The 13092-nt window shown below is 36.6% G+C and overlaps 1 protein-coding gene across 3 annotated transcripts in view; it reads right to left on the bottom strand.

Moving 5' to 3' along the window:
- Positions 1-13092, bottom strand: part of SCYL2 (SCY1 like pseudokinase 2) — a 56580-nt gene that overhangs the window by 43084 nt on the left and 404 nt on the right. The gene's annotated exons all lie outside the window — the stretch shown is intronic.

Here is a 13092-nt window from a genome sequence, read left to right as displayed (position 1 = left end):
GTTCAGTAAGAAGGTCAGACAAGGAACAACTAGCGAGCTGGGAGCTGAATAGTTACAGAGTTCATACAGGGCTGCAAATCTTTTAATTTTTCAAGCTAGAGTGGAGAGACCTCATTGATCACTAAAGGCATTCAGTAGAAACCCCAGAAGGACTATGCCTTGGTATAGAATAAACCATTCTTAAAGTATCCTAAACCTGCCCTAACAAACTAAAAAGCTAGCCTCAAATGATCAAACTAATCATAAATTACTTAACTGCTTACCAGAATGAAGCCCAATACTCATGAAATGGAGACAAAAATAATTTCAGATACTAAGCAATACAACATTCACAATGTTCAGTATGCAATCAATAATTATCAGACATGCCAAGAAGCAAAAAATGTGATCATAACCAAGACCAAAATCAGTCAATAAAAACAGACTCCAAAATGAGCTTATAGAATTAGCAGCAAAGATATAAAAAACTATCATATGTCCAAGTGAGACAGGAAGGAAGAGGTCAAGGGACAACAGTTAAAAGAATGACACAGCCATTGAGGATATGACAAAAACTGGTTAGGCCCAAGATGGCAGAAGATCTGACTTCCCATAGACCTTGAGCCTCATTATATGCTCATTGTAATACATTAGAATGCTAAATGACACACCCACAGGTGCCATGACAGTTCTGAGGCTGACCATAAAAGGCCAAAAAGTGAGTGGTGGCCTAGTTCCTGGAAATCCCTGTCCCTTTCCCAAAATAGTTGAAATAATCCTCCCACTCATTAGCATATGAAATTACCCAGCCCATAAAAATTAACAACTTCATATCCCAGGGCCGCTCTCACTTTCTGAGACAGTCTGCATCCTGCCAATTTTAATGTGTATCTCTCTAAATAAACCTGCTTTCACTTTACTTTGGCTGGCTCTTGAATTCTTTCCATACAGGAAGCCAAGGACCCTCACTTGGCAGCCTGTCCTGGGACTCACCAGAGACCTGAGACATGACTATTCTCTTGCTTCTCTCTTCTCCTGCAAAACAAGTATTTAGAGGAAAGCACGACTATAATAAAAGGAAATGGAATATTAAAAAAAAATCAAATGAACACTCTAGAGACAAAAATATCTCAAATAAAAAACTCAGAGGATATAATTACCAGATTAGACAATGTAGGAAAAAAAGATCAGTGAAACCTGAAGATAGAGTAAAAGGCTGGGGAAAAAAATAAATGAACAAAGTCTCAGTGACCTGTGGGACAATATCACAGTCTAAGATATATAACTGAATCTCAAAAATGAGGGGGAAAGGGGAGAAATAATATTTGAAAAATAGCCAAAAAATTTCCAAATTTGATGAAAACTATACAGCACCAAGAAATTCAATAAACACAAAGCAGGATGAACACAAAGAAAACCATGCCTAAATATGTCATATCAAATAGCTGAAAATCAGTGATTAAGAGAAAACTCTTAAAAGCAGCCAGAGAAAATAGGCAAATTATATACAGAGGAAAAAAGATAAGAATTTTCCCCAAAATTCTCATCAGAAACTATACAAGGCCAGGGAACAACTGAATAAGTTATCAAAAGAGCTAAAAGAAACTGCTGACGTAGAATTCTATAAGCCATAAGGGAAAGAAAAAAAAAAAAACTTTCAAAAATAAATGTGAAACAAAGACTTTTTCATGAAAACCTGAGAGAATTTGTTGCCACCATATATTTACTATAAGAAATATTAAAGGAAGCCCTTCAAACAGAAGGCAAAAGATACCAGGTGGAAATCTGAATCTACAAAAGGAATGGAGGACTCTGAAAATAAAAATTATGCAGGTCTATAAAAAACTTCTCATGTTATCTTTGAAAGACAACTGATCATTTAAAGCAAAAATAACAAAAATGTATTGTGCTTATAATGTATGTAGAAGTAAAGATATGATAAAACAAACCAAGGATAAGAGAGGGGAAATGGAGGGGGCTTCCCTGGTGGCGCAGTGGTTAAGAATCCGCCTGCCAATGCAGGGGACATGGGTTCGAGCCCTGGTCTGCGAAGATCCCACATGCCACAGAGCAACTGGGCCCGTATGCCACAACTACTGAGCCTGCGCTCTGGAGCCTGCAAGCTACAACTACTGAAGCCCACGCACCTAGAGCCCACGCTCCGCAACAAGAGAAGCCACTGCAATGAGAAGCCCGCACACCGCAACAAAGAGTAGCCCCTGCTCGCCAAAACTAGAGGAAGCCCATGCACAGCAACGAAGACCCAACGCAGCCAAAAATAAATAAATTTATAAAAAAAAAAAAAAGAGAGAGGGGGAAATGGAAGTATATTTTTGAAATATTCTTATATGTGAGGTAGTATAACATCATTTGAAGGTAGACTGTGGCATATTAAAGACATATTATAAACCCTAGAGTAATAACTAAAATAATAAAGAGACAAAGCTAAAAAGCTAACAATGGAAGTAAAATGGAATCCTAAAGTAAACTGAATTAATAAAAAAAAGTAGGAAAAGAAGAAAGGAACAAAGAACAAATGTGAAAAACAGAAAATAAATAGCAAGATAATAAATTTGAATCCAACCATATAAATAATTACATTAAATGTAAATGATTTAAAATTCCAGTTAAATGGCTGAGACTATCAAACTAGATTAGAAAAGCAAGACCCAACTATATGCTGTTTATAAGAAACCCACTTTAAACACACTTTACAAGAGGATTTAAAACCAAAAAAATGTGAAAATATACAAGCTAGAGTGGCTATATTAATAACAGGCAGAACAGGCTTCAAGACAAAGAGGGACACTTCATAATGACAGAGTTGTCAACTCTCAAGAAGACATAACAATCCTAAATGTGTACACACTAAATAAGAGAGCTTCAAAATAAATGCAGCAAAAACTGACAGAATTGAAAGAAGAAATAGACAAATCCACAAGTGTAGTTGGAGACTTCATGGGTCCTTCCTCATTAGCAAATGGACAGAGAGACCAAGTAGACAGAAAATCAGTAAGGACGTAGAAGACTTGAACACTATCAAATAACCTGACCTAAAACACCACTTTACAAAAGCAGAATGCGTTTTGTTTTCATATGTACATGGAATATTCACTAAGATAGACTATATGCTGGGCCATAAAACAAGTCTCAAAATACTTAAAACTACTGAAATAATACAAAATACGTTCATTGACCACAATGAAATTAAGCTAGAAGTCAGTGATAGATAAATATCTAGAAAAATGCAAATATCTGGAAATTAAACAATACTTCTAAATACCCAAGGGCTAAAAAAGAAATCACAGAGAAAATTTTTAAATATTTTGAAGTGAATGAAAATGAAAAATCTGTGGTATGTAGGCAAAGCAGTACCCCATAGGAAATTTATAGCTTTAAATGTTTATTAAAAAAAAATCCAAAATCAATGGTATAAGCTTCTATCTTAGGAAGCTAGGAAAAAAAGAGAAAAGTATACTCAAAATAAGTAGAAAGAAGGAAATAAAGAGTAGAAATCAATGGAACGACTGAATTTAATGTAATTTAATACTCTATTTAATAGAAAAATGAAAAAGAAAAATCAATGAAGCCACACACTTTTTTTTTTTAAAGATAAACCTCTACCTAAATTAAGAAAACTTTTAAAAACACAAATGACCAATATCAGAAATAGAAGAAATCCTATGGATGCTAATCCTATATAGAGCTTATAGATTCTAAATCAATCAGATATTATATTATGGATGATCTTATGCCAGCCAATTAATTCAACAACTTGGATAAAGTGAAAAAATTCCTTGGAAGGTACAACTACCATAACTGAAGAGAAAGTCAGAATAATCCTACTTAAAAGAAATGCAATTCATAACTACAACTCTCACCACAAAGAAAACGCCAGGTTCAGATGGGTTCACTGCTGAATATTATCAAACATTTAAGGAAGAAATAATTCCAGGTCCATATAAGCTCTTCCAGAAAATAGAAGACAATAGAACACTTTCATATTCTATAGTCAGTATCACCCTGATACCAACACCAAATAATGACACAAGAAAACTTCATATCAATATACATCATCAACAGGTAAAAATCCTCAACAAAACATTAGCACATCCAACAAATCCAACCCCACAGCAAAGTGGAATTTATCTCAGGAATTCATTGATTTAACACTCAAAAACAAATCCATGACATTCACCATATTAACTGAATAATGGGTAATAGAAAATATATGATCATCTCAGTAAAGGCAGAAAAAATTTTTTGACAAAATTCAATACTCATTCACAATAAAAACTCTCAGCAAACTAAGAACAGAAAGGAACTTCCTCAACCTGATAAATGGCACCTTTGAATACCTATAGCTAATTTCACATTTAAAGATAAGAGATTAATCACTTTCTCCCTAAATTAGGGAACAAAGTAAGGATACCTACTTTTACCACTTCTATTCAGTATTCTAATGGAGGTCCTAGCCAAAGCAAAAAAAGAAAACAAAATAAAAGACATACATACTGGGAAGGAAGAAGTAAAATTCTTTATTCTCAACAACATGATCATGTACAGAGAAGTCAGAAGTAATCCACAAAAAAGCTACTGGAAGTAATATGTGAGTTTAGCATGATGGCAGAATACAAAAACAATACTTTTTTTTAAAAAGACTATTCTTATATTCTAGAAACAGACAACTGAACACTGAAATTTCAAAAATACCATTTTGAAGGGAGGAGTGGCCAAGATGGTGGAGTAGAAGGAACCTAAGCTTACCTCCTCTCTTGAGCACACCAAAATCACAACAATCTGCACAACCATCATTGAAAAAGATTGAAACCTACCCAAAAAGATCCTCTACAACTAAAGACATAAAGACAGAACCATGAGACTGGTAAGAGGGGCAGACTCACGACATAATCAAATCTCATACCACCCTGGGGGGGCGACCCACAAACTGGAGAAAAATTATATTACCAAGGTTCTCCCACAGGAGTGAGAGTTCTGAGCGCCACATCAGCTCCCCAGCCCAGGGCTCTGGCACTGGGAAGAGAAGCCCCCAGAGCATCTGGCTTTGAAGGCGAGCAGGTCTCAACTGCAGGAGCTCCACAGGACTGAGGGAAACAGAGACTTCACTCTTAAAGGATGCACACAGGGACTTCCCTGGTGGCGCAGTGGTTAAGAATCTGCCTGCCAATGCAGGGGACATGGGTTCAATCCCTGGTCCAGGAAGATCCCACATGCCACAGAGCAACTAAGCCTGTGCACCACAACTACTGAGCCTGTGCTCTAGAGCCCATGCACCACAACTACTGAGCCCATGAGCTGCAACTACTGAAGCCCGCATGCTCCGGGGCCCACGTGCCGCAACTACTGAGCCTGCGTGCTGCTACTACTGAAGCCCACATGCCTAGAGCCCGTGCTCTGCAACAAGAGAAGCCACCACAGTGAGAAGCCCATGCACCACAATAAAGAGTAGCTCCCACTCACTGCAATTAGAGAAAAAAAAAAAAATGCCGCTAAAAAAAAAAAAATAAGGAACTAAAAAAAATTTGACTTGCAAAGAAAGTAAAAAACGTAAAGGACAAATATTGATGCAAATAAACACAATAAACACAGCAAATTTTAAAAAATACCATTTCAAGGACATGAAGTACCTATGGATAAATCTGACAAGACACAAAGACTTGTACAATGAAAATAACAAAAATTTCTGCAAAAAACTGAAGATGACTTAAAAACTTGTACAGGAAATGGAAGACTCAATATTGTTAAGGTGTCAATTTTCCCTGTCAATCTATAGACTCAATGCAGTCCAATCAGAATCCCAGAGGCTTCTGTAGAAAGAAACTGACAAGCTGTTAAAATGTTACTCTGAGAACAGGTCCACTAGATTGTTTAAGGGTCCATGGCACAGAAAGAGGTTTAAAGTCCTATCACTCTTCAAACCTTCACCTGCCATGTGTATTCTTTCCAAAAATTGATTTGCCTATGAACAAGTCTGTGTCCTGAAAATTTTCCTTAACCAACTCTTTTTTCACAGTTTTCTCCCACTTGACCAAAGTAAAATATTTTTCTCAGCCATCCCAGTCTTGTTATAGGGTATTTCCCTGGGTATAAAAATCTTTGGCAGGCATGCCAAAAGGAAAAATGCAAGTTGAGAATACATTAATCCTGAAAGTCTCTTAAGAGTAAAGCAAAAAGAAGTTTGGTAAGAAATTCTGAAGAGGGTTGTGCTTTATTTCTTAACAGCAAAACCCCATGCCTTATCTGTCAGAGAATTACAATTAAGAAACAAGATAGTCGTCACAGGGGTGTATAGGAACAAGTTTATTTATTTCAATTAATAAGCAAAAACTCCAAGGTTTTGATAAAAGTAAAACATAATCATAATATACCACAATCTAGAAATCAGATACTTTGTAATTATCTAAACCCTTGACAAAAAAATTCAGATGCCATCAACTTAAAACACAAAAAGAAGTACAACGTCTTACAAAATTATTTAGAGAAAACACAAGCAAAAATATTTGGAAGGCCACTGGGCTAAGGTAGCACTAGTTTGTGTCTTATTTTCTCAGTTAATTAAATTATATTCATATAATTTACTTTCTATTAAAGATTTGAACTATCTGTAAATAGAAATAAAAATTCACTTTTCTTTTTTAATTTAATGCTGCATTTCTGTAAGCAGTTAGAAAATGTTGCTATTGGCATTATGAAAACATTCATTGCCATGCCAAGTTGTTCTCTATGAACATCTGCTGCTGATTTTGAGGGGGAGGTGGAAGAGACATAAAAACGCTATTTAAAATCTACATATACTTTCCTCTAACTCTGCCTGAGTAGCTACATATTACATGCCATGCACTTGCCATACACTGGAAATATAGATGTAAATGGAAACATGTCGGATCTTTAGGGACTCAGTCCAGTAGCAGACTCAGACCTGCAAAGATTTATAGCAATTAACTAGAGGTATGAATGTACCATGCTTTGGGAACATGAAGATGTGCTCAAAAATGAAGTGTTTTTTGTAAATCAATTATACTCCAATAAAAAAAAAAAGTGTTTTTCAGGTAGGAGAAAAGGGAAGGAGCTTCCAGAAAGAAGGATTACTACGTGCCAAGACATGGAGGGAAGACTATACATGATGTGATTTGAAAACTAGAAATAGTTCAGTATGAAAACAAAGGATATTTTCAGAGTTAATAGTCAAATTTGAGATGCCTATCCATCACCCAGAGTCAACACTGGTGTACACAAGGTAGAAACAGACATGGAAATTAATCCCGTGAATTATTTAATATTTATTGAGCACCCACTATGTACCTGATACCACATAAGAAACTGGGGAAGAAAGAAGTAAAGGAAAAATAAGCCATAAAGAGCTTACCATCAAAGGTAAGAGACAGAGAATTAAACCAACCACAGCATTATTATCCTACAGTAATAAAATGCTACAGAATATACATACACAGATGCTATAAGAACAAAAAGAAGAGGAACAGACAGAAGAAAGTTTCCCCAAAACAGCAAAACCATAGATGTCTTTAAAGGGGAAGAGGAGTGAACTAGATAGATAGAGAATGGGACAAGTGTAGGAGTAAAAACTAGCAGTTCGGATAAAAACTGGAGGAAAAGAGAGAAGTATGGCAAAGGAGACTTAGAAAAGCCAGGTTACCAAGGGCATTAAGTAGTAAGAAATCAAGCTATGATAAGCCACAGATAGGTTTCAGGCATGAGTGAAATGATCAATCACTCCATCATGCAAAGTGAAAGATATACTAGGGGTGGAAGTAGGGAATATGACAAGACTGAAGAGTGTCAATTTGTACTTCAGGAATTTTATACATACATAATTCAGAATGTATATAGGCCAAAAAACAAAAACAAAACAAACAAAAAAAACAAAACAAAGGCAAGGACACTTGGAAATAGGGATAGGGAAGATAGGAAAGAGACAATAGGTGGAGAGGGTGTTTTAAAGGTGTTAGTTACATGGATATTTATTTTATAATTACATATTAAACTTCATTATGCATTTTAATGTATCATATATCAAATTTTAAACAAACTTTAAAAGAGGGAGAGGTTGCTGAATTAAGGAAATAGCAGTAAGGAAGGAGAGGAAAGGAAAAATTAAGAAAAGTTAGAACTTGGTGACCAACTAGATAATTAGATAATGGAAAGAGACAAAACTAGGAATCCCAATCAAGTCTCTCATTTCAGAGCCTAGGCGGAGGATGAAGCCATTTACCAAGGCAAGGCTATAGGAGACAATTGCTTGTTTTGTGGGAGGAAAAACTCAATTTTGGACATGTTAAAGTTGAGTTGCCTGAATGACATTAATATGCATATATAGCTAGGAGGCTTTTAGATATGCAGGCCAAAAACTTAGAAAAAAATGTCTCAGCTGAAAATAAAAATGTGGGCACCATGAGCTTAAAGCAGTATAGTAGTTAAGACTATGGGCTTGAAAAAGGTTACCCAAGGAGACCAAAAAAGAATAAGTATATCACGAGAGTAACAGAAGGCTACTCTGACGAACGGAGGAAAAAAAAAAAAAAAAAGAATAAGTATATCATGAGAGTAACAGAAGGCTAAGGACAAAATGAAATGAATGAGTTTATGAAATAAGATCTGAGCTTAAATGAGATTTTGAATTATTGGCAATAGCTTTTTGACATGTAAGAAAACTAGAGACCAAATATATTTTCTTAAAATGATAGCTTTTCAAATTTCACTTGATTAATGAATAAAGAAGTCTTATTTCTCTAAGACAAAATTATAAGTGATAGAAATATTTATTCATATAAGTGATTGTCCCTTGTACACCATTTAGTAGAATTCACTTGAAATTCAGTATTCCCCTTGTAAATCCCAGCCAAAATAAGATTTGGGGCAGCTTCAGTATGATCCCAAGATTATATCTCCCTACCATCTGATTCAGCCATCACTTGGCTTTTACTAAAACCAGTAGATGAATCTGTTCATACTAGATTTTACATGCACCTGGCAGAAGGTGAGTTGGGTATTCGGCACCTGATGGCAGGTGGCTGAAAGGAACTGGCAATTCTTTCAGTTCTGCCTACTCATAAACTCTAGATACAGCAGGATAAAATAAAACTTTGTGAATTTTCAAGTAGCAAAACTGCAAAAAGTCCCTTTTTCTACTTCCCCAAGAATAAAATATTCTTTTATTAGTAATTTGAACAATAAGTAGAATTAGCTTGCATTTTTTGTTGGAAACACCATAATGCAAATAAAAAGGTTACTGTAATTATATCTGATAATGAAATTATGTTTAGTAACTGTTAGTTACAGCGACTAGACTTTCGACAAGTACAAAATAATACACATTGACTACAAAAAACAACACAAAAAACTACAAATGAATTCAAAATAATTTTAGTCCTTAAAGAGGTACAAGGGTCTGAGAATTTTAAAATACCACTTATATAGTCATTTGCACAAATACTCATAAAATTTTATAATTTGAAATAAGAATTACATTAACATGACAAATAATTTTGACAAAATGCTTCATAAAACTTGGTAAAAGTTTTGTACCTATACTCCTATATGCAGTGCTTATCTGTTTAGATATAAAGATGATCCTGAGATATACTTTTGAAATACGTGTTTTTTTTTCTTGTAGGGGGGCTTACAGATTACTAAAAGTTTTTAAAAGATACAGTTTTTAAAACATGGTTAAAAACATTCTTTGGCCTATACAGAAACCATGTTTAATTTTACTCAGGAAACAAAGATTGTACCAGCTCAATACAATCATTCTCTTTACAACTACAGAAGGTATCTAATTATTATAAGTTGAGCTAGAACAGATTACTTCAGGGGACACACCTGATTTAAGAAACAAACATAAAAAACTAAGAAGACTTAGCAATGTACAGTGAAGCACACATCCATTCAACAAACTACTGGGTACAGAAGAGGTGGAAAACACCACGCTAAGGTGCAGCAGGAGAAACAAGAAGTAAAACATTGTTTCTATCATTAAGTTTGTATACAATAAGATTTTAAAAGCAGAATGAGAGGTTATAAGGCAACATATACTTAAATATCAAACTACTAATTTGAACAATAAGTAAAATTTGAGGAGAGATTACATCCAACTCTTTAGAAGGCACTTCCAGCCCATGAACTTAGTATAGCTTTTACTACAGGAAGTCAACCAGATACTTGGAAATTATTGAAATTAAAAAAAAGTAGCAGGCTTCCCTGGTGGCGCAGTGGTTGAGAATCTGCCTGCCAATGCAGGGTTGAGAATCTGCCTGCCAATGCAGGATTCGAACAAGGGTTCGAATCCCGGTCTGGGAAGATCCCACATGCCGCGGAGCAACTAGGCCCGTGAGCCACAACTACTGACCCTGCGCGTCTGGAGCCTGTGCTCCGCAATAAGAGAGGCCGCGATAGTGAGAGGCCCGCGCACCGCGATGAAGAGTGGCCCTGGCTTGCCACAACTAGAGAAAGCCCTTGCACAGAAACGAAGACCCAACACAGCCAAAAATAAATTAATTAATTAATTTAAAAAAAAAAAAAAAAAAGTAGCAACAGCACTGGGGTGGCAGTGTCTCACTATTCAGCTCCTCTAGCCAGAGAAAGAGGAAAAGGAATAACTGGGTAGGAAATTAGATGAAATGATCACTAAGGTCACTTACCTAGGACTACAGTTCTTCCTTGATTTAAGAGCATATAAAATCTGAAACACAGCGTAGTACAATGTATGAAAACTGAAACTCATAAAGCACTGAAGTGTTGTCTAAAACAATGGTTTTCAAACCCCAAAGCAATGATTTTCAAACTCTGGTGAACATCTAAAAACATCTAATAACATCTAAATGACTGGGTAACTTGTTAAAACATATAGATGTCTATGTACTATCTCAAACCTTCGGAATCAGAATCCATAAATGTGCAGTCAAGGCATTTATATTTTGAGCAGTTCCCCAGGTGATTCTGATGCACAGTGAATTATATAATTAAGCACACAATCTTCAGTGGCAACAAAATCTGGGTTCAAATGCCAGATACAAGCACTATGACCACCAACTAGCCTCCTTAACACTAATTCCAATCTTTCTAAAGAGGGAATTGCCAACCATTCCTCAAGTGACTGTTGTGAGGATTAAAGATGATACACAGAAAATGCTTAGTACAATTCCTGGCACATTTAGTAAGCAGTCAATGAATTTTCACTTAAAAAACATTTATTAAGCACTTACACAGTATCAGGAGATTAGGGAAATCTCATTAATTTATTAAGTATTAATAAGCATGGCAACTCTGCAATGGTGTCATGAGAACATATAATTAGGGGAATCTATCGTAATCAGGAAAGTCTTCCCTGACGTGAGCTGAATGATGAGCAGGCATTAACTGAATGAAAAGGAAAGGAAGAGAATTTCCAGGCAAAGGATGCATCATAATCAAAAGCCATATACCTGAAGCAGAACAGAAAGAACAGAGTGACTAGGAAGAGAAAAGAATGCCAGAAGGCGCTGTGGAGATGAGGTTGCAAAGGTAATTAAGAGGGACCTAAACAGCCTGTTAAAGATTTTAGTTGCGCTTAAAAACAGTGAAGAGTTTTAAACATGGAGATGATGTGATTAGATCTACATTTTGAAAAAGTCACTCAGTCTGGTGTGGAAAACTACAGAGGGAGCCACAGTAAATGCAGGTAGACCCTAATTAGGAGACCATAAATACTTCAAATGAGAAATGATGGTGGCTGGAACTACAGTATGAAGACCAGGAGTATACAGACTCAAGAGATATTCAAAGAGGCAAAATCAAGAGACTTCAAGAGAGACTGATATGAGGCCTGAGAGACAGGAAGCTGTCAAATCTCTACTGCTATAGAAAGGGATGGATGATGAAGCTAGTCACTTGAGTCAAACACAGTAAGAGGACCTCTTTTTCTTGGGGGATAAGTCATGAATTTCAAACATGTGAGTATGAGTAGTTATTCCCAAGTATGGGGTTGATTTTTACAGAAATATTCCAGTGTATGTAAGTACAATGTGCTTCTATTTATTTTATTGGGTGTTTATGGATCTTAGAGACAGGTTTCTGCATGTGTGTTAAGTGGATCTGAACAGAATGAAGATCCTTCCTTTAGGTTCCGTTCCTTTAGAGTCCCCCGAAAGTGTCTTTTATGGCTACAGTTTAATAGTGTCTCAAGAATTCTATTTATACACTCAGCTGATAAATTATTTTAAAACTTTTTAAAAATTAATATTTAAACCAAAAAATAAGAAGCCAAACGAAAAAAGGCCTGCAAAGTCCAAAAGGAAGCTTCAATCACCTGACTTTCAAGCTGTTACCAGAACATGACCGGTTTTACAGTGACAGGTTGGTTTGGAGCATTAACCTTAAACTATATTAATTTTCCAGAACGGAGAGGCTTGCGAATGCGACTTAGAAAACTTCTTACTCATAGAATCCAATTTGTAAAGAAAAGTCATACAGATGATTCCTGACTTTGATCTACAAAAATACTAGTTTGCAACTTACAATTGTAAGTCACTACTGACATAGTGCTTTTAAGTCGCTTGAGTCTGGAGTCTCAGGAAGACTGTTATGGCAGTTGACGTGACAATATTGGTCCCCTTCATAACTGATCATAGGTTATGTATTCAGTCGGATCCCAAGTTTTTGCAAGCCTCATGGGTCTCAACCTTCTTCCATCCTTTCTCTCCCGCTTAGAAAAACAGGAGTGCAGGAGCCTCGGAGCGTGTATTTAACAAAACACCTGCCCCACCCACCTCACAAACAATAACCTTCCATTCCAGAACTAAAGCTACTGTTAGAAAAGGACGCCGGGCAGTAGGGCCCTAGATGGTAACCCAGGTTATCAGAGGCGGACCTCAGAACTGAGGGGACCTGTTCTCACCCAGTGCCGGAGTAGTGTCCAATTTCCCAAAAGGGAACCAAGATCTCCACCACGGAAACCCGAGCTCCCGAGCCGGAGCCGGGGGCCCTCCCTCCAGCAGATGGCTCCAGCCCGGGGTCTCCAGTCGCTTCCAGGCCTCTTCGGGACACTCGGGCCTCCCAGATCCGCTCCCCGGAGCTCGCCGCCCCCCGAGCCCGGCTTCG

Source organism: Eschrichtius robustus, chromosome 13 (assembly GCF_028021215.1).
Source record: "Eschrichtius robustus isolate mEscRob2 chromosome 13, mEscRob2.pri, whole genome shotgun sequence".
Lineage (NCBI taxonomy): Eukaryota > Metazoa > Chordata > Mammalia > Artiodactyla > Eschrichtiidae > Eschrichtius > Eschrichtius robustus.
This window is presented reverse-complemented; position numbering and strand designations above follow the sequence as displayed.